The sequence below is a fragment of the Miniopterus natalensis genome, chromosome 16 (assembly GCF_054644295.1).
Source record: "Miniopterus natalensis isolate mMinNat1 chromosome 16, mMinNat1.hap1, whole genome shotgun sequence".
In the NCBI taxonomy this organism is placed as follows: Eukaryota; Metazoa; Chordata; class Mammalia; order Chiroptera; family Miniopteridae; genus Miniopterus; species Miniopterus natalensis.
Window position 1 is genome coordinate 3,995,073 of NC_142096.1, and position 23,207 is coordinate 4,018,279.

General features: G+C 45.9%; 1 protein-coding gene across 1 annotated transcript in view; it reads left to right on the forward strand.

Moving 5' to 3' along the window:
* NDUFAF6 (NADH:ubiquinone oxidoreductase complex assembly factor 6) overlaps positions 1 to 23,207 on the forward strand; it is a 74,803-nt gene that overhangs the window by 35,856 nt on the left and 15,740 nt on the right. The window lies entirely within an intron of this gene.

The window sequence follows — 23,207 nt, forward strand, 5'->3', positions numbered from 1 at the left end:
CCTTATAATAAAAGAGACCCCAGAGACCTCCCTTGCCCTCTTCTGCCATCTGAGGACACAGTGAGAAGGTGGCCATCTATGAACCTGGACCAGACACCAAACCTGCCAGTGCCTTGATCTTAGACGTACCAGCCTCCAGAACTATGAGAAATAAGTTCCAGTTTAAAAGCCATGCAGTCTATGGTATTTTGTTATAGCACCCTGAACAGATCTTCACTGTCCTGTGATTAATGCATCCAGGTTGTCCTCCTAGTGTCTCCAGGTTAGAACCTGTGGGTTGTTTCATTTGCATATAGATCAGTTTCCATAACATTATCGATTGGCTGTTTACAGAAGACTTGCTACCAGGATAAAAGTTGCTCTGTGTTACAGTAGAGCTATCTGAAGAGAACATAAAAGTGACTGGGGCATACCATGAGAGAAACCACCTATAAGATTCAAATGACAACATAAAGCATATCAAGGAGCCTAGGTTGTTTTTGGTTTAGGCCTTATGGGATGGAGAAAACAGAAATGTCAATAGAGCTCATTAAGCGTGCTCTTGCCAGCTGCTGAAAAATGGAAGTTGGCGACTCTTAGAATGCACCCTTTTCACTCAGGAGCTTAATCTCCCTCAGCTCTAACAGGCCCATTCTGATAACCTATGGCTTGTACACAGAAAACAACAGAGAAGAGAGGCATAGAATCAGAGAAAGGGTGAGAGTTATGTTCTACAAAGAATCATTTTTTATTGACTTGTTTCACCCTCAAAATTATTTTTGCCCTAAAACATGGGGAAAACCCATAAATAATAGCAAATAATGAGGAGACAGTTTTAGAAGTTATGTTGCATTTCTTAGCTTCTTTCCCTATCACAGAATTTCTTAGGTATGTGTTTTGAAAGTGGAAATGAACATGTACTTTTAAGTTATGGGACCTAATGGATTTAATGGAATGAGCACTTGAGCCCTGGCTATTAATGGTCTCGACGCAGCCATTTATTTGCCTTAGTTTCTTCATATACAAATTGAAATATACCATCGACTAATACATGGGTAATTAAGACCTGAAATATCCACATAATAGAATATTATTCAGCCATAAAAAGGAATGAAGTACTGACACATGCTACAACATGGATAAACCATAAAAACATTGTGCTAAGTGAAAGAAGCCCGACACAAAAGATCATGCATTATATTATTTCATTTATGTGAAATGTACAGATTAGCTAAATCTACAAGGACAAAGTAAATTACTATATTAGCTAATGGGTGTGGATGGGGTTTCTTTATGGGGTGAAGAACATGTTCTAAAATTATGGTGTGATTACATTCACAGCCTATGAATATACTAAAAATCACTGACTTGTACACTTTAAATGATAAGTTGTATGGTGAGTGAACTATATCTCAATAAAGCTGTTTTTAAAAAAATTAAAAATAAACTAACATCTTCCCAGCTCAGATATGTTGGGACTTTCAAATAAGAGAAGTATTTCAAACCATACAGTGATGATTAGTTTTAGATTTCATTACTTCCTTACATTGGAAGCTGATACACTAAGAGTTCTTCAGTGGTAACTGGCATTTGTATAGACCAGAGAAGCAAAGCTGCTTACAGCTGTAGGCAAGAAGGTCAGATAAGAGGGAGCGTTTAAAAGTTCATGAGAATGACGAGGGGAGGGAAAATAGCTGGACTGTCATCAGCTCCTTGAGGTCAGGGATTGTTTCTGTCTTGCTCTCTTTTGTAACTCCAGTGCTTAGTACGACATCTGCCTCAGTATGTGTGAATAAATAATGAATGGATAAGTGGTGAAACTAATGAACTGAGGGTCAACCAATGAAAATGGTGAGACACCTTCTCCCAGCCAATAAGCCATTTTACCAGCCAGCAGAGTCAGGTATTGCTTGGATGCTGACAGTGGCTGGGGGATTTGGGTGTTATACTTATTTATTCCACTATTGAGGGGGTACTAATTCTTTTTTAAGTGTTGCAGATTCCAATGTTTCTTATTTCTCCTTAAAAGTGCAAAGAGGAAAAGGTTTCCTCTACATTGACTTTTCCAGTGTCATGGCGAAGATTTGTTTCATTTTCTGTAAATTGTGATAAGCTGAGGAGAGGGTTGGTCTCGTAAGGTCTGGTCTGCTCATGCCGGGAGCACGGAGGGCCCGTGGGACAAACTGGGAGGTCAGCTTCGCTGCAAGACAAAGGCAAAGCATTCACGAGGCGGTTTGAAATTAGGGCGACAATTTTGTGTCGCCCTGGCATTGTAAGTTACTGTGATGGGGAAAGGCGTCACCAGCCTCAGGAAGAAGCAACTACTCTCTATTTTTCTTTCTTTTCTTTTTATTACTTTTTAAAATCTTTAATGTTTTTATTGATTTCAGAGAGAGGGATAGAAACATCGATTGAGAGAGTAACATCATTGATTGGCTGCCTCCTGCACGCTCCCTACTGGGGATCGAGCCCGGGTATATGCCCTGACCTGGAATCGATCCTGTGACCTTTTGGTTTCTGGGTGGACGTTCAACCACTGAACCACGCCGGCCGGGCTGCTCTATTTTTCCATTTGGAAAAAGGCCTGGGAAAGGACTTGTGAATTTGACCCAAGTTGACATCATGGCAAACCAGGGCCACTGCAGCTGGAATGAAAGGGGAGAGTCATCCAAGGAGAAGACTCTTTACTTTCTACTCTGGGTTCCTGAGACTCCCCTCTCTTTCACTAAACTTAAAAAAAAAATCAACAAAAAAAATCCTTGCCATCCACAGAGCTCTAATTAGAACCCCTCTGAAGGACACATGAGTAACAGCCATGAATATGTAGCCGATGGATTTTAGGATCTGGACTGCTCAGAGCAAGAGCTACTTGTTCATTCAAGGCCTGGATATTTCCATTAGAAAAATAAATCTGGCTTAAAAGAGATTTCCTCGTGACAGGGGAAAACACGATTAGTTAAGAAAAGATCTAGAACACACAGTGTCATTTAACCGGCTGCCAAAGCCGTCTCTCGGTGGATGAGCTCCAGATTTTTCTGCTTGTGCTCAGACAGTAAGTCCTTCCCATCCCGGAGCCTTGGCAGCAGTGAGAGCAGAAGCCTCATCCAGGAAGGGACTTTGCCTCACCTTTCATTTCCCTTCCTCTACCTCTAGTCACTTTCTTGGACAACATGTCTTGGAGCTAAACAGCACACACTCTACACTTCAAAAGCCTCAATAAAATAATTACTTGCCTAAGGGAACGGTATGTACCTCATAAAGTAGATCAGCCTTCCATCCCCTCCTCCACTTATTTCTTCCAAAGCAGACGTCTGAAAAGCCAGGAGGTCAACAAAGGAGCAAATAAACAAACCACCCGTAAAACCAGCCCAAGTAACAAAAGATACCCCCCAGTCTCTAGCCCCTTGTATTTGTAGAAACACCTTAAAATATATTTGGCTACGACTTTTGATTATTCTGCCTTTGATGTTATTTATTTTAGATGATAAATCTGAAGACCAGGGGCCCATATTTATTCCGGGGACAGTTTGAATGATGTTACAGTGTAGGCTTTGGAGTTAGGCAGAGCTAGGCTGGGATGTGGCTCCATATTTACCAGCCATGTAAGTTGGTGAACTGGGCAAGTAAGTGACTTAATCTTTCTAATATTCACTCTGTAAAATGGGGAAAAGAATACTTGCCTCAGAATTGCTATAGGATCTAATGACACTGTGCATATAAATTTTAAAAATCTGGACAAATCCCACTGTATCTACACCCCCCTCTCCAGATAACCAGTTCTATTGGTTTCTTATCCCTCCAGTTTCCTTAAGCAAATATAAACAAATTAAAAATATATATGCATTATACATACATGTGTAAATATGTTCTTTTGCCTCCTTGTTTACGTAAACGGAGCATACAACTGCTCTATACCTTGTGTGTTTCACTTCATCTACCTTGGAAATCGTTCCATATCAGTACGAGGAGAGCTCCCTCATTCTTTTATTTTTAAAAACAGCAGAACAAGATTCCATTGTGTGGCTGTAGCCGTTTCTTTAACCACCCCTGATTATGAGACACTTGGATTATTTCCAGGTTTTTTCCATAACAAACAAAGCTGCAGCAAATATCCTTGTATATGGTGTCCTTGTGCGCGTGTGTGAGTACATCGAAAGGGTTTATGCTTTGGTAATACTTTTTTAAACTTTATTGAGATTTAATTTACTGCATTTGTAGTTTTGATAGTTGTTGTGGGTTTTTTTTGCCAAATTGCCCTCTAATGGGGTTGCGCCATTTTGCATGTGTGAGGATGTACACTGAACTCCTAGAAGTGGGTGTTTCCAAAAGGTAGGAGTGGAGAACCCAGACAGGATTTAGACTTTATTGCTTTAAAAATTACTATATGTTAACAAAATTTTTTTTTAAATTTTTTTTTTATGTATTGATTTGAGAGAGAGAGTGGGAGAAACATCAATCTGGTGTTCCACTTATTGATGCAGTCATTGGTTGATCTTTGTATGTGCCCTGACCGGGGATCGACCCGGTAACCTTGGCATATCAGGATGACGCTCTAACGACTGAGCTACCCAGCCAGGGCATGCTAACAAAATTTTTATATGTGGATATATTCTTACAGTAAAATATTTCAAGCAGTGGAAGGGTATGGTAAGAATGTAAAGATCTCCTTGATCACCATGACATAAGCATTCGTCAGGCTCTCTCACCTTTCTCTGATCCTTCACCATCTTCTCTGGCATCTCTTGCCTTGAAAAACAGGTCTAATAATGGGCAGTATTTATTTACTTTTTATTTTATTTATTAAAAAACTACCTTAAAGAAAAGAATTTTTAAAATCCTCACCCAAGGATATGTTTTAATTGATTTTTAGAGAGAGAGGAGAGGAGAGGGAGAGAAACATCGATTGGTTGTCTCCCACATGCGCCCGACCGGGGATCAAACCCACCACCTCAGTATGTGCCATGACCTGGAACTGAAACCGCAACCTTTTTGTGTTTGGGAAGACGGGCCAACCCCCTGAGCTGCCCAGCCAGGGCGGACAGCATTTACTGGATGCTGATGATAGACAAAGACGACAAAATCCCAAACCACCAGGAGCTTCAGGTCTTAGGGACGTGGCAGGTTGTTTAAAGAAGCAGCTGCAGCAGTTTCTCCCATCTCTCTAAGTGTATTAGTCCGCTTGGGCAGCCATCACAAAATACCACAGACTGAGTGGCATAAACAACAGGAATCTTTTTCTCACGATTCTGGAGGCTGTGAAGTCCAAGAGCAAAGTGTTGGAAAGACTGGTGTCTTCTCAGGCCCTTGCCCTCTCCTCAGCTTGCAGACAGGGCTTTCATGGTCACATGGTGCACTTGTCCCTGCGCGTCTGAATCCTAACCCCACCTCCTCTTATAAAGACACCACCATACTGGGCGGTGCTCCCCTTGGTGGGAATGACAACAAAGTCCTATTGTAAAGGAGCGTAGTGACTGTTGTGAGCTGAGTTGGGCTCCACCCTCCTGATTCAGTGCTGAAGTCCTAACCCCTAGCACCTCAGAAGGCAACTCTACGTGGAGACTGGGTCTTTGGAGAGGCAGTTTCGTTAAATGAAGTCGTTAGAGTGGGTCCTAACCTAACAAGATTTGGGTCTTCATAAGAAGAGATTAGGACACTGAGGGACACAGAGGTAAGATAAAGTGAAGACACAGGGGGGAGAAGGTGATGTGGGGGCTCAGAATGAGTCACCCCAAGAGGCGTGGATTGTTTTGAGTTTAAAGTCACTTTAGAAAATCCAGTGGGAAAAAGGTAACTTTAGCAGCCGGCTCAGGGGAAACTTCTGCCCTCCCTTAAATGCCTAGAACTTGAATTAGGGGCCTTGTCCATAATAAGAGATGTTCAGAAATAACCTTTTTGACCTGTCTATAGGGCAGAGCAAACTATTAATTATGAACCTGTGCTCTCCTTGCAGTACCTTCTGAAGCCCATGGTACATGACCTCAGCTCCTAGCTCAGAATGTTTCTATACCCATGTCCCCTTCCTGCCTCCCAACCTCTCATGCGTGGGGGGGTCTTTGACTCTCTCATGTATGCAGGGTTTCCATACATATGTACGTAATTTAACTTGGTTATTTTCTCTTACTCATCTGTTTCATGTCTATCTGATGATCAGGCCAGCAGGAAAAAAACTTGAGGGTAGAGGAAAGTTTCCCCCTCCCCCACAGTGGCCATTAACAAGCCAAGAGAGAGGCTTTGGGAGAAACCAACCCTGCCAGCAACCTGACCTTGGATTTTAGCCTTCAGAATTTTGAGAAAATAAATGTCTGTTGTCTAAGCCACCAGCTTGTGGTTCTTTGTCACGGCAGCCCTAGCAAACTAATGTTGTAGGTGGTAGGAACCACACTGGGCGTTAGACCCATGGCGTCAGACTGGACCTGCGTTCAGCACCCTCGGTACTTGAGTTCTGGCTAAGAAAGAATTCAGAGCCAAGACTCCAGCTATAAGAGAACATTTATTTATAAAATCACAGAGATGTAGGAAGTAAGTCATGGAAGAAATGGGTGTAGGAAACAAGCTATAGAGGTAAAGGAAGGGCCCTTGGAGCTTGGGAGTGAGGAAGATAATGGTATCGAACCTGGGGGTAGCGGGGGGAGAAAGGGAAAGGCGTGGGCGTGATCCCTGGGCCCTCTGTCCTAAGGGTTTTAAGAGTGGAGATTTTAGAGGCGGTCCCAGGGGAAGATCTCAATAGAATATTCAGTAGTTTTCCAGGTGTGTCCTTTCAGGGTCTAAGTCTCCACTGATTGATTGGTCAGCACCAGGGCAGGGGGTCATTATCCAATGCAGCTGGTCCTGAGGTCAGCTGTAGCTGGTTTTGTTGCTTTTCTGGGCCTGGAACTGAAACACATCTGAGGCCCAAATGTTATTTCTAGGGAGGAAAGGTTGGGGGGTTCCAAACCACATGACCAGAGAAACGCCAGGGGAGGAAAGGCCACCCTGAGGGCAAGGTCCCAGCTCACAACTGTCCTTTGCTAGGCACTAGAGCTTTCTGTCCTGGTGACCTTCTGTACCTGGCCCACCATCCTTGCTCTCTCATGTCTGTCTAACTGCCTACCACACTAATCCAAAGGATTGTGCCATTTGCTTTACAATAAGTCAAGAACTTATTTCAGAAAAGAACTGTTTGAAAACATGAATCAGAGACCAGCTAGCATGGCTCAGCAGTTGCATATCGACTTATGATCCAGGAAATCGGGGTTTGATTCCTGGTCAAGGCACATGCCCAGGTTGTGGGCTGGATCCCCAGGAGGGGTCATGCAGGAGGCAGCTGATCAATGACTGTCTTTCATTATTGACATATGTATCTTTCTCCCTCTCCCTTCCTCTCTGTGAAATAAAGACATATATATTTTTTAAGTTATTAAAACAAACAAAAGCATGAATCAGAAAGGGCCCATCTTAGGGCCCCGTTTAGAGTTCACCCTCTGTTTTGAGGAGAGTGCTGGGGGAGGTAGGCTGCAAGGGGGGCTTCGGGGGCGAGATCCCCAGGGTAAACGGGCGCAGAGCCAACATCGGGAGAAACGATTCCACCTTTATTTCATACAGTGCTGGTTCTAGACTATAGCAAGCAGTGCGCTAAGTCACATGTGCAGTTGCACCATGGCTAGAATAGCCACTCTCGTCTCATACCAGAAATTTTCCGTCTACAGGTGCAAGGCCACTGCAGTCCGTGTTGGGGGAATTCCCCGACAGGACACATCTGTGTACCAAGACTCCCGGGGGGGGGGGGTCTTTGTCCCCTCCAGGTACAGGCTCACTCTCTCCGGCTCCATCAAGGGAAACGGAGGGGCCTTGTTGCCCAGGACAAATTGGATAGGCCCCAGAGCCTTCCGCAGCTCCTGGGCAAGGGGGCTAGCCACAAAGCTCGCCCTCTGCTCTAAACAGGTTGGGGTTTGGGCTACCCCTGTCCTGGGTGGCCCGTCCAGGTCCCTAGTCAGCCCTCTGTCGGGAAAGTGTCTGGACCTGGCCGGCCTGCTGGCCTGCGACGGCCTCGGCTGCAGGCAGGGCTGCGGGAGCGGCAGCCGCTGCTTCTGCACCAAGGGGCGGCGGGCCTCTGCCCCTTTCCACAGTGGGGACAAACGCCAGCGGGAGCCTTGCGGGACCCAGGCCGTTGCCACAGTCCCCAGCCGAAGCTGCATCATCCACACGCGCTGCCAGCAGCCAGGGCAGTGCAGGGGCCACTCCCCTAAGGCCCGGGCTTGGGCGCTGCCTGCTTGGTGGCCACAAAGGCCCGCTCAGTTTCGGGGTCCAGCCGCGGGTTAACCGGCGCGGGGGCTTTGTCCCGCGAGCCGCCAGAGCCCTAACAGCCCCGGAGTCGTTTGCCACTGTCTCACCGTCTCGCGACCGGGAAACGCCTGGGGTTTATCAGTAATGGCATCGGGCGTCACTTCCGTCCCACGCGACCGACAACACCCAGGAGCCTGACAGGTAACCGGGCCCTTGCGCTCTGTCCCCGCTGACCGCCCGCCCCCGCCGCCGGGCGCCGCGCCCCGAGCCTGGGAGAGCGTGGGGCTGGTGAGATGCCCTCGGGTAGCGGGACGCCAGCCTCGGGGACCTCCTGGGGCCGGGGCGACACGGCAGGGCCGCGGGTCCTCGCCACCCGCACCCCGAGGCAGGGCCGCGTGTCCTCGCCACCCGCACCCCGAGGCAGGGCCGCGTGTCCTCGGCCGCCTGCACCCCGAGGCAGGGCCGCGTGTCCTCGCCACCCGCACCCCGAGGCAGGGCCGCGTGTCCTCCCCCGGGGGCCTTCTCAGTAGGAGCCGAGGGGATGTCACCTCCTCCTGCAGACTGCGCCGAGCGTCGGCGGAGGGAGGCGGCAAGGGGCGCTTCGGGGGCGAGATCCGCGGCGTGCGGGCGCGGAGCCCACGCCGGGAGCACCGATGCGCCTTCGCCGCGCAGCGTCGGCTCGCGGGGCACAGCGGGCAGCGCTGGAGCGTCGCTGCGCTGGGCTGAGCCGTCCACGGCCGCGCTCACCAGGGTCGCCGTCGTGCGCGTGCGGGATGGTCGGCCCGTGGCCCGACGCCCAGACCTAAAGCCGGTGCCCCGCACCCTGGCGGAGAGGAACGCGGCGGATGTGGCGGGAGGGAGGGGCCCCTGGGCTCTCAGAGGCACCCAGGCAGGTCCCGGCCTGCGGCCCGTCCCCCCTGCCAGGGTGTCAGTGGGCTCTTGAGAGAGAATTCAAGAGAGGCTTTGATACAATGTAAAAGAGGAAACCATCTTTCCTTCTGCTAACAGATGTGATGACATCCTGAGGCTATTCCTAAAGGAGCCATGAATACATATATTTTTTGACCCAGAATTGTTTCAGCAACTTTAACAGGAGACATTTTGCTGGGTTTTTAAAAGTTTGCAGATTTCCTCAGCCATTCTTGTTATAACACGTAGAGTAGCTGACTCTCACTGGGTTGTTTTATTAAAGGAGTCACAGGGCTACCTATTATTAGTGTGTATTATTTTTCTCAATGCTTCAGACACTTTGGCATTTATTTTACTGCTGCCATAGAAACCCAGCTCTGTAATAAGCAGCTCTTTTAATTCCGACAATTAGGCTTATATAAAAGAATATTTTAACGCAGTGAAGTATTTGGAGAGCCCAGCCAGAGGACTGGCCTAAGGAGAGGCTTGTTCTACAAACGGTTACAAAATTAGCTCATCTTTGTTACAGTTGCCTTCTTCGACAACTGCCAAGTGTCCGTTAGTCAGGCCCTCCTAACGATCTGTGGTTTTCCATAAAGACTGGAGGTTTGCTTGTTTCTTAGAAACTGCAATTCCACACCCCCCCAAGCCCCCACCCCATCTCCTCACACCCCGGCTGCTCTCCTGGCTAGAGGGAGATGCCACTTCTCCTTTTTGCTGTAAATCAGAAAAAGTCTATGTTTCCCTTTTAAGTTTCACAGACAACAATAAAGGCTCTTTCTAAAAAAATCAGTCAATAGGCCCCAGCCAGGTAGTTCAGTTGGTTAGAGTGTCATCCTGATAGGCTTAGGTTGTGGGTTAGATCCCAGGTCAGGGCACATACAAGAATCAACCAATGAATGCACAAGTAACTGGAACAACAAATCCATCTCTTTCTCTCCCTCGCGCCCTCCCTGCTTTTCTCTCTAATTTTTAAAAAATTTAAAAATCAATTAATAGAAAAAAACCTATGTCTTTCTTCTACATTTAAAAGCCATAAATCTTGTCTTTCTTATGTTCATTGCCTATGAAAATATTTTGGAGAAATATTTTCTAATCTCAGTGATAGGTGACCCATGCACATAGCACAGAAATCAAGGGGCAAATAGTGAAATATTAGTCCCCCTTCTATGCGTGTCCCTGGGTGGCAACCACTGTGAACAGTGTCCTTTGTAGCCTTCCAAAGCGATTCCCCGGGCTGGAATGCGGTGTGCGCATCACGCGGGGTCTGGCAGCCCCGAGGGGCGGACCGGAGTCCCTGCTCTCAGGAGCCACGCTAGTAGAAGGGACAGCCGCCTGTGGAGGTGACCCCTGTCCAGAGCACAGCACCGTGACGAGTCAGGGGGAGGGGAGGTGGAGGCACACGGGAGGGGGTCTGGTTTTGCTCGGGAGGGTCGCAGAGGGTTCATGGGCCGGGTGCTTGAGCAGCGTCTTGGAGTAAGCTAGCCCCTGCCCTCCCGGCCCACGAGGAGGGCAAGCACATGTCAGGGGAAGGGGACAGCAAGTGCCAAGTCCCCTGCCGGAGAAAACGGCCGGTGCCCTACGGAACTGAAAGTGGTTTGTTATCTGGCTGGAGAGCCGAGGGGGTGTGTGTGTGTGTGTGTGTGTGTGTGTGTGTGTGTGACAAGATTGGTGGCTCTCAAACTTTTTTTTTTTAACCACAACCCAGAGTTAAGAAACACATCTTACATCACCACACAGTGTATGCAAAACAGAAACAAAATTTCATGAAACAATACCCTTATTAAATGTACTCTGGCTTTTTCCTACTGAATTCTATTTTTGTTCTTGTTAACCCTCACCCAAGGATATTTTTTCCATTGATTTTCAGAGAGAGTGGAAGGGCAGAAAGGGGGGGGAGGGAGGGAGAGGGGTGAGAGAGACACATCGATGGGTTGCCTCCTGCACACACCCCAACAGAGGCCAGGGATCGAGCCTGAAACCCTCTGATGTGGAGGCCAACGTTCTAACAGCAACACCAACCAGGGCTGAATTCTGTTTTTTAAAAGGCCGGTCATGACTCACTACCTTGATTTCACAAACCACTAATAGGCACTATTTGCAAGTTGGGAAATAATGCACGATACACTAAAGACTGATCATCTATGAACTGGCCGGCCTTTCCCTGATTAACATGAAGGTGACCACTTTTTCGATTGGAATAGATTGACAAGTGAAGCTGATCTGGATATTTATTCAGCACCTACAACAGCTTAGAGGTTGAGCTCCACGCTAGAGGCAAAACAAAACATGGTCTCTACCTTCATAGAACCAAAAATTGGTCTCACAGATGAATTATTCGATGCAATAATTAAAAATGCATGTTTTAATATAAAAATAAATTATACCTACTGTAAAAAAACTCAAACTAAGAGTATAGCTAACTAATCCCCTCTTCTTATAAGCACACACACAAAAAAAATCTCCTTACCTTTTTGTGCATAAAGTTTCTATATTTATTTCACTAGGCTGGAAGGACTGAATTTCAAGTTGGTTGAGTCTCTGACCCCTGGGGAAGTGTTTTTAAGGGGAGTGCAACTCAGTTTCCCAGAGTCCGATCACCCCTACTGTAATGGTTACTGCGATCGTTAATTTTATGTATCAATGTGATTGGGGTAAGGGATGCCCAGATGCCTGGTTTAAAAGAACACATTGTTTCTGGGTGTGCCTCTGAGGGTGTCTTGGGAAGAGATCAGCAGTGGCATTAGTAGACGCGTAAAGAAGATGCCTCATCTATGTGGTGGGCATCATTTAATCAGTTGAGAGCCTGGCTGGAATAAAAGAGGCGGAGGAAGAGTGAATTTGCTGTCTCAACTTTAAACATGTCTTTATTGACTTCGGGGGAGGGGGGGTGGAGATAGAAACATCAATGATGAGAGAAAATCACCGACCAGCTGCCCCCTGCACACCCCGACTGGGGATCGAGCCCGCAACCCAGGCAGGTGCCCTGGCTGGGAATGGAACAGTGACCTCCTGGTTCGTGGGTTGACACTGAACGGCTGAGCCACGCTGGCTGGACTCTCCCGCCACACTTAGCATAGAGCGCAAATAGCTTCACTGCACGTTCTCTGGAGAAACAGGGCATTTTATAGCCGCTGCGTTTATCCGGGTTACACACATGCAGGCGATCAAGTTAACTTACCCTTATTTAGTTGGAAAGAAATTTGGAGACAACAAAAAAGGGATTTAGTGACTCCCACGTTGCTAAACTATGTTCAGGCAAATGTGTCTGACATTACTTAGGAGGGGTTTTGTATTTCCAGTATATTGGCTCCTGATCTATTTATAAAGCGTTTCTGAGCTCGTTCTGCATTCTTCTGAAACTTCCTGATAAAAATATCTTCTGCTCTCAGTCTAGAGCTTTTTTTCTCTGACAGGGATGTATGTTATTTCTTCCCCCTTTACTTCTATCCAGGCCAAGGCAGTTTACAACATTATTTGTTGAGCACGTGCAGAAAACACCTCAAGAGTAAAAACTCAGCCTCGCCTATCTTTTCCCCCTTTCTACTCTTACATTTGGGAGCGTCTCTTTACAAAAATCAACTCCTGCCCCGCTGGCGTGGCTCGGCGGCTGAGCACTGACCTGGGAACTAGGAGGTCAGAGTTCGGTTCCCCTGCAGGGCACATGCCCGGGTTTCGGGCTCCATGCCCAGCAGGGGGCGTGCAGGAGGCAGCTCACCAATGACTCTCTCATCATTGATGTTTCTCTCTCTCTCCCCCCTCCCTTCCTCTCTCTGAAATCAATAAAAACACATTTAAAAATAATAATAATAATAAAATTAAAATAAAATAAATAAAAAAGCTCCCCTGACAAGTGTGTGATGCACAGCAATGCTCTTTACCTCCTAGCTCCTGACCTACCGGCCACTCCTCCCACACTTTCAGATCCCTGGGCCCCCTTGAACTTCCCTGTGGCCTCTGCCTCGTCAGCTTTAAACTCTGCTGTGCCTCCAATTTTGTGCTGTCTGGGAAAACTCAAACCCAGGGAGAGGCCCTCTTTCTGTGCTTTCTCCAAATCTGACTCGAGTAGCTGAGCCGTGCTGAGAAAGTCACACTCCAGGGCCAAGCGGTGCAAGAGAAACTCAAGATGGGCAACCTTCAGCAAGTCCTCAGCAGGCTCGGCAATCCACCTGGGCGCCTCCGCTCACTTTTCCACGTGATTATTTCAAATCTTTTCACTCTTTAAACCTCCTTCCTCCCCTCTCGCTCCCCTGCAACATCCAGCTGGGGGCCCTCACCTTCCACCTCACAGAGAACCGAATCCCCTCAGCTTCCCGGCATCCTCACCTCTCCTCTTCCCCTTCCTTTAGGGGTGAGTCCCAAGTCCCCCACACCTTCGCCAACACTTAGTATTGTCTGTTCTTTAAATTATAGCCATTGTGTTCGTTTGCTGGGGCAGCCATGACAGAATGACACAGGCCGGGCGGCTTAAACAACGGAAATTCATTCTCTCCCAGTTCTAGAGGCTGGAAGTCCGAGACGGAGATGCCAGCAGGGCTGGTTTGTGATCAGGTCTCTTCCTGGCTTGCAGACAGCACCTTCTTGCCGTGTCCTCACATGGCCTTTTCTCTGTGCGTGGAAGTAGAGAGCGATCTCTGGCATCTCTTCCTTTTCTTATAAGAACATTAGTATTATTGGATTAGAGCCCACCCCTGTTACTTTATCTAACTTTGATCACCCCCTTAAAGGCCCTATCTCCAAATACAGTCACACTAGGGGTTAGGGGTTCAACATATGAATTTGGGGAGGTGGGTACATAAGTCAGGGCCTAACAGCCATCCTAGTAGGTGTGAGATGGTATCTCACTGTGGTTTTCTCTAGCCGTTTTTGCTCTCTCCTTGGATGGTTCAGCTTCCTCTGCCTCGCCATTAAATATTGGAGGTGTCAACACCAGGCCAGAAGCCCTCTTCTTTTCTCATCTCCCTCTTTCTAGGCCATGGTTTCTTCCCTACAGTATTAGTTGCATGCCCGTGACTCCCAATTCTTTAAAAATATTTTTATTGACTTTTAAAGAGAGAAGAAGGGAGAGGGAGAGAGAGAAACATCGATGAGAGAGTAACATCATCGATCGGTTGCCTCCTGCATGCCCCTCACTGAGGATCGAGCCCTCAACCCTGGGCATGTGCCCTGACTGGGAATCGAACTGGCGACCTCTCAGTACACTGGACGACACTCAACAACTGAGCCACACCGGCGAGGGCTGTGACTCCCAATTTTAAAATACAGAACTCTTTTCTGAATTCCAGACTCTCATATCCAACTCTGTTCAATACTTGGGTACCTTATGTATTTATCTATGTTTAAATAAACTCTTCTATAGTGCTTACTGTGTGCCAGGCACTGTTTTAAAATCTTTACAATCAGCTCATTTGCTCCTCAAGAAAGGTAATATTATTCTTAGTTACAGATGAGGAGTCCGAGGCTAAAAGATTTATGTTAACTTGCGTGTGCTCCCCAGCTGGTAAGGAGCCGAGCCTGGGTTCACACTCAGGTAGATGGCCCCATAGTTTATGCTCTTAAGCACTTTGCTATGCTGCTTCTCAAATAGACCCTTAAACTCAGTTTGTACAGGGCCTGTTGTCTCATTTTCATCCCTGAATTTGTTTACTAGGGCTGGTGTAACAAAGTGCTACAAACTGGGTGGCTTAGACAACAGAAATGTATTGTCTCAGTTTTGTTTAGAAGAACAAAATCAAGGCGTGGGCAGTGTTGGTTCCTTCTTGGGGTGATGAGGAACTATCTGTTCCATGCCTCTCTTAGCTTCTGGTAGCCTCAGGCTTTGCTTGACTTGTACATTGTGTTCTCTCCGCGTCTTTACATGGTCCTCCCTCTCCTCTTGCCTCTGGGGCTAGACTTCCCCCTTTTCAAAGGGTATCAGTCATTTTGGATTAGGGCTCCCCCTAATGACCTCATTTTAACTTGGTTACCTCTGTAAAGACTCTATTTCCAAATACAGTCACATTTGGAGGTAGTGGGGGTTAGGACTTTAACATATGTTTTTCTAGGGGACACAATGTACCCCATAACAATCCCAAACCTGGCCTACCATGTTTTCCTAGCTCAGTGAATACCTTAATCATTTGTTCAAGCCAGAAACCTAGGAGCCATCCTGACACTTCACCCCCATGTTCAATGCCAAATCCCATTGTGGCTCCTAAATCACTCCTAATGTCTTTACTGCTCTCCAGCTCCATTGTGACCATCAGAGGGTAACTCCCATTTAAACCATTTATTTTCAGATTTAAATAGGAAAACAATTTTTCTATTTATGTCGTGGGATACACTATTTACACACATATATTTATAGATGTAGAAATGTCCTGAACTCCATGCTTGTGCACACAGACACTATGTTAGTCAACACACACCTCATACATGCTCACACATATAGAAGTCAATGTCATTCACTTAAATGGTTGCCTTTGATTTGGAAACCCCTGTCTTGATTTTAGTAGCACAAAAGATGCTCAGCCATCTGCTGGTAATTTGTAGCTGAAACCACCCTTTTGTGTAGACAAGTTGGCTGTCCCATGGTGTTGATGAAACCAGATATAGTTGGACTTAGATCATCGGTCATCTTGCTTTGGGAACTGCCGGGTCAGTGGGTCATGGGAGAGAGAGGGTGGATGGTGCAGCAGAGATCCTCAAAGCAGCAACAGAAAACGGTGTAGGGACGGGGTCTTCGTAGAAGGCTGAGGAATCTCACTATAACCTCACCTGCCCCAGGCCAGCCTGGGCAGAAAGTGGACCAGTGAAGGAAGGCTGGGCGGCCTGGGTCCGAAGTTGAGCTTCTGCTCTTTATAAAGGAGAAAGAGCCAAGTGGAGATGTAATTTCAGCAGAGATCGAAAAAGAGGGCAGAGAAAGGAGTGTTTCGAGAAGAAGGGCAATTGGCCACTTTATTTCCTATTAAACACAGAGGAACAATTGTGAAGGTCAACCTCCACTTATATATATGTAAAAGCTTATTAAACAGGTAATAATTATTTATTAACATTTATTTTAAAAGTTAGACATTTTAAAGTCGTTTTCTTCTTCTTAACAAAACACAGAATGCCCCCCCCCCTCCAAAAATGCTGCACTGAATTAATATGCTTGTAAATTCCCAGCACACGGACCTACAGGCCCTGTGTTGCTTTCCTGAACAAGTGAACGGAATTGTCCTTTAAAAAATACAGTTGGTAAGTCGAAAACAATGAAAACAAAAATATATCCAATGGGGGGGGAGAGATCCTAAAGACTGAACTTTATCTTCTACCTAATAACTTCCCTGCCAGTTCGTTGGGGTGGGCATTACCACCTGGTGCTGCAGTCATTCTGAACAGCACAAGCAGTCATCAGGATTCAGAACATTAACTGTCTTTACGAAGACAGTTGCAGAGTGTTTGTCATTTGTTTGCTTTTATAGCTGGAGATCTAGATTACAGTTTTCAAGGGCTCTAATGCAAAATGAGGGTCTCAAATGAAAATTAACTCCAAGATCCTTTCTTATCCTAAAATTAAGACTATTGCTCATAAAAATTATTGCTATTGTTTTATAGCAATATTTTCTGGTCCTCCCTGCCCCAAATTTATTTCATTTTTCTTTAAAGACAAAAAAAGGAGTGTGTTCCTGAGGGGATTTGTGGTTGTTCACTCAGACAGAGCCAGTCATCAGCATAAAGTTAAACTGGACTATGTGGCAGAGAGCTAACTGGCAATTATTTGGCTTTTACTCCCAAACTTGAAATTGAAATGAGAAATAGTTCCTTTTGGAATCTTTTTAGCCCTGGCCAGTTTCGCTCAATGATTAGAGAGCAGTGGCCCTCGGACTGAAGGGTCCCGGGTTCAATTCCAGCCAAGGGCACGTACCTCAGTAGCAGGCTCGATCCCTGGCCCCGGGGCACGTGTGGGAGGCAGCCAGTCAATGTGTCTCTCCCACATCCATGTTTCTCTCTCGCTCCCCTCCACTCTCTCTGAAAAGGAATAGAAAAAATATCCTCGAGCGAGGAGTTAATAAGTAAATAAATAAAAATACTTTTTAACAGGTAATGAAAACAACATAACTCCACTGAAGGCCGCTGGCATACTTTTATCATAAAGTCAGACAACGAGATCACTACTTGTAGATTTTGCCAGAGTTTGACCACTCTTAACCTCACTCAACTTTTACCACTTCTCACATGTCCCCTTCTCAACCTACAACTCCCAAATTCCATTCTTCTTCAGAGAGTTTCTACCCACCCTTCTATTTGCAAAGGAATGGAGGAATGGTGTTTGGCAGTGTTATAGAAATTCTGGATAGGTCTCCAGTGAGTCTTGAGACTCTGAATATACACACTGAAGACACGTGAGAAATCTTAGTTCCTTCAAGTAGCTGATTATGCAAAAAGAAGTTTCAGACTTTAGTCTGAAGTAGCAGAGCCTAGTTTCCTGTTTAGCATTCAGCTCATTTAACACGTATTTGAACATTGTGTCCACATGTTCATGGAACTTACATCCTAATTGGGAGAGACATTAAGTTGGTAGAAACATAAGTTGATATGTCAGATGATGATACACACTACAAAGAAAAATAAGGCAGCATAAGAGAAGTGTTATGGGTTAAACTGTGTCCCTCAAAAGATGTTGGAAGTCTCAGTACCTGTGACTGTCACCTTATTTGAGAAAATAGGATCTTTGAAGATGACCAAGTCAAGATGAGGTCATTAGGGTGGGTCCTAATCCAATATGACTGGTGTCTTTATGAAAAGGAAAAAAAAGATGAAATTTGGACAGAGAGACAGACACACACACACGGGGACAAGGCCATAGGAAAATAAAGGCAGAGGTCTGGGTGATGCTTCTACAAGCCAAGGAACACCAAAGATGACCAGGAAACTAACCAGAAGCTGGTGAGAGGCGTGGAACAGACTCTCCCTCACAGCCTTGAGAACAAGCCAACTCTGCCAGCACCTTGACCTCAGACTTCTAGCCTCTAGAACTGTGAGACAATACATTTCTGTTGTGTAAGCCACCCAGAAGTCTTTCATCCATTTTGAGTTTATTCTTGTATATGGTATTAAAAAGTGATCCAGTTTCTTTCTTTCTCTCTCTTTTTTGTTTTGCACGTCTCTCTAGTTTCCCAACACCATTTATTGGAGATTGTCTTTATCCCATAGTAAATTCTTGCCTCTCCTGTCATAGATTGATTGGCCATGTAGACGTGGGTTCTCTATTCTGTTCCATTATCTATGTGTCTGTTGTTGTGCCACTACTATGCCTTTTTGATTACTGTGGCCTTGTAGTCTAGTTTGATATCAGGTAGCGTGATACCTCCAGCTCTGTTCTTCTTTTTCAAGATTGCTGTGGCTATTTGAGGTCTTTTGTGGTTCCATATAAATTTTAGGATTATTTGTTCTAGTTCTGTGAAAATACCATTGGTATTTTGATAGGGATTGCATTGAATCTGGAGATTGCTTTGGGTAGTATGGACATTTTAATAATGTTAATTCTTCCTATCCATGAGCACGGTATATCTTTCCATTTACTTGTATATTCTTCAGTTTCTTTCTCTCTCTTTCTTTTTAATCCTCACCTGAGGATATGTTTATTGATTTTCGAGGGTGAGGAAGAGAGAGAGAGAGAGAGAGAGACATAGATATGTGAGAGACACACTGATCGGTTGCCTCTCATACACACCCTGACCAAGGATTGAACTTGATCTGCACCCTAGGTATGTACCCTGACTGGGAATTGAACCTGCAACCTTTTGGTGTAAGGGACAATACTCCAACCAACTGAGCCACCCAGCCAGGGCCAGTTTCTTTCCTCAATGTCTTACAGTTTTCTGAGTATAGGTCTTTTACCTCCTTCAGTGAATTCTTAATGCCCAGAGATGAGGAGAGAAGATGGTTATTGGACCCAGGAGACAGTGAGAGACAGAGAGGTAGAGAGTCAAACAGAGTCATGTCGAGGTGCACACGTGATTGTGTGCAAGTCTATGGAACACTTAGTAGTGACATCCCAGAATGGTTCATGGTCTGTTTTTAGTAGGTGGGTGGGAACCTATAAAGAAAAAAAACACACTAAAGAAATGATAGCTTCAGCCTTGAAAAATTGGCAATATAAGACCACAGTGGAAGCCAAAGAGATACAGATAAAACTGAAATTGCACTAACGTAGAGACCGCTTTGCCTCTTCTTGTTTCTCATAGAATTGTACGGTCAGCACCCTCTTAACCAATGAAGCCCTGCCGCTTCATAGCTGTTTGACCCTGGCCAAGTTCATTACGGTTTCCAGTGCCTAGTCCATACAAGCACACAGGCAGCACTCAATGCTCCAAAAAATCAACAGATAGCTTTTCGGTCTAAAAATGTCTAATAGTGTGTATTTTTTAAAAATTAGTAGCCCTGGCCAGTGTGGCTCAGTTGGCTGGAGCGTCAGCCACATCAGAAGGTTGTAGGTTCAATTCCCGGTCAGGGCATATACCCAGGTTGCGGGTTTGATCCCCAGTAGGGGTGCGTGCAGGAGGCGCAACCGATCGACATTTCTCTCTCGCATCAATGTTTCTCTCCCTCTCTTTCTAAAATCTCCAAAAAAAAAGTTAAAAAAACAGTAATTGAGGATAAGTACACTTGAAAAGCATGATGCATTCAAGGTCCTCTTACTCATAATTGACAACAAGTTCTCTAAAATCAGGTAACTCTAAGGCCTGACTACGAGAAGAGTGGTGGAAGCCTCTTACAAGGGCAACTACTCCTTTCAAGCTTAAGTTTCTTCCCATTCTGCTGGGCCTGGTTTGCTCTTCCAATCAGGAAGATTGAAAATCTACGTCGAGTCTTGCTGCCAATTAGGAGGTTCCCCTTCTGGGCTCCTGCAACCTTGTGAGCTCCTGCCTCTCCACGCAGAGAAAGGCTCTCCTTCCTCAGACACAGCTCCAAACCTGCCACACCAGCCTCACTTGTTCCCCTGGCAGGGCACATCTGCGCAGCGCTTACCCTACACAACCAGGTGTCCTGTTTGTGGTGCCAAAAAACATAACTTTCAGAACAATACACCGAACACTTTCCAACATGGGGCACTCGGCCAGGCACTGAAAAGAGGAGTCATGCACAGTCTACCTTTGGAGTCTGGAAAGAGGGCCATGCAAACAGATTATCACAGTAAGACCTAGCAAAGGGATCAAAGAGAAACACACAAATTGCTCTAAGATCACAAGTGAAGGAGCTATTCATTCCTCTTGGGTGGGGCAGTGGTCAAGGAAAATTCAGAAGGGAGGAGGCATCTGAATTGGGGTTCACAGAGCTAAAAAGTAATGAAGTGGGAAAAGGGCATTAGGACTTTTGTTGACGGGGACAAGCTCAGGAGTCTCTCCCCATCCCCCCCGATCCTAGGAAAGCCTTGGGTCGAAGCTTCACCATTGGGTCCGTCCCACCATTTTGACTGGAGTTGTCTTTTTATGTCCCTTTTTGCTTTTGAAGTCACCCAGACAAGCTCGGCAGTGGGGTTTGTGTAAACAGTGTAATCAACAGTGTTCACTTGCCAGGACTGGCCCCCTGCATAGCTCTCCTGGGAGTCTGTGGAGGCAGTAGGTGGCCGGGCAAAGGCCAGGGATTTGGGAGTGCGTCCAAATGGTTTCCTTGAAGATACAGCACACAGGACATTCCAGGACGTGAGAGCAGCTTAATCCTACAGTATTTTGTTTGCCTGGTGAAAATACCCTTAGTGACAAACATGTTTAATTTGTTGTAGGTGTGACTTTGGATTATGCAATAGAATTGTGACTCAGAATGTAATTTTTGAAAGACCTCGACTGCTCATTTCCCTGGAAGGATCAGTTAGCTTTGCCCAGAAAAGCTGTTCCAAGACCACAGAGTACATTCCTAACTCAAGTGAACCTTTTCCCTCATTGGCATGTGCTACTGGCTGCCAAGAGCAGAAGGGAGCATGTGTATAGCATAGCTCCACGCAAGCCACCGTAACTCTCAGAAAAACAACTCAGTGTGTGTCCTGTTGGCAGGAAATCAGAGAGGGAGGACTGTCAATACTCAGGCTTCAGACTTGGGGGGGGGGTGGAGGGTGGCGAGGTGATGACTTTTATTTCTTCCCCTCTGGCAGGGACTGTGCCCTTGCTGTGACATTCTGGAATGACAGTGTCCTCCGAAGCTGTTTATGGCGTTTGAGGACTAGAAGCTTCACTGAGCACTGTTCTGCACACTACCAACAACAACAAACCTGCTGACTATTTTTACTGATTAGTTCCAAACTAGCTTCTCTAGGCCACAGACTCCTAAACCAGGTTCTCCTCTGATGACCCCTATGTTGAAATCAAAGGTAGTGGCGAGTTATGCAGCACCAGCCCTCAGAAACTGCCTGAGGGCCCTCATTGCAACAATCTGATAACCACAGAAAGCACTGAGGAGCTACCTGCCTGCCCTTGTTTGTGATCTACCAGTGCCTGGAACACCCCTTCTAAGCTCCCAGGGACTGGGGAATGGAAAACCCTGGCCCACGTCAGTACCCAGGAAGAAGTCAACAGAGAGAGCGTGAGGCAAACCCAGGAACACTTTGTAAACATGAAAAGAACATTCCTACAAAGTAGGCAGGCACATTAAGACATGTCAGGTCAAAGAATAAAGACCAAGGGCAGCCAAAGGAAGTCGAGGGATGTGTAAGCCTGTATTTAAGGATGCTGCCAAAGGGGGATTACATGTCAATCCTCGGGAAAGTATCATACACCAAAATATCCTCATTCCACCATAAAGGCTTCATATTCCTAGCATCTGGTTTTTGTTTTTTTTAAAAATATGTTTTTATTTATTTCAGAGAGAAGAAGGGAGATGGAGAGAGAGAGACAGAAACATCAATGAAGAGAGAGTCATTGATCAGCTGCCTCCTGCATGCCCCCTACTGAGGATCGAGCCCAAAACCTGGGCATGTGCCCTGAGTGGGAATCGAACCGTGACCTCCTGGTTCATAGGGCGATGCTCAACCACTGAGCCACGCCGGCTGGGCCATCTGGTTCTTGTTTTTTGTCAGTGATTTCCCAAAATGCATCCTCCTTATTTTTGATAATAATAGGACCCCTGATCTAAGTGGGCACATGGCTGCCTGGAATAAAGACTATTTCCCAACTTCCCTTATAGAAGAGTAAGTTTTTACCAATGGGATATGAGCCAACGCATTATATATAAATTCTGGATTATACCCTTAAAGCAGCAGGCTCTTAAGCCAAGGAAGCTGTGGATAGAATTAAGGGGGTGTGCCCTAGCCAGCTTGGGTCAGTGGTTAGAGCATTGGCCTACAGACTGAAGGGTCCCAGGTTCAATTCTGGCTAACTGCTAACTAAAATTCAGCATTCACTTCAACTATGAATATAGTCAACAAAGCATAAAGTATTAGCAGTAACTGTGATCTCGTCACTAAATGAAATCACAGGCATTTTCATATCACCTAATAGTTTTACAGGTATCTAATATATTGTTTATGGCCATCATCACTATGAAATATGAAGTTAGACTTACTGCTAGATCTTATTATTTAATGTATTGCTATATGCCATGGCTCAAAAATGGTTAAGGACTCCTTCCTGTCTTAAAGAGAAGGGCATCTTGCCCCTTACCCTTTTTTCACTCTTGCTGCTGCCTGACATATGGAACTAGTAGTAGGTCATCTTGAACAGGCAGGTGAGGAAGAGGCAGTGATGACTCCAAAGTGTTTCCCCTGGCTGTGAGAAGGGGGACTCTGCCCAGATAAATAAAGATATTAAGAAGAAGAGTTTTAGTTTGATTTGGTTTCTAGACATGTGGACTTTGAAGTAATGGCAAGATGTCCAGATGGAAAAGTCCAGCTGGGCAGGAGATCAGAATTGGAGATGAAGATGAGTGATTTTTTTTTTAAAAGGAACAGGTTTAAACGGGTATGAAAACACTAGTGTGTGTCTGCCAGAGCTAAAGAACAGAAGCCCAGAGGGAAAAGAGAACACCGTGCAGGAAGGATTGAGGGCCTGCAGAGGCTGGAGAGAGGCAGTCTCAGGGAGCAAAACCAAAGCAGGATGAAT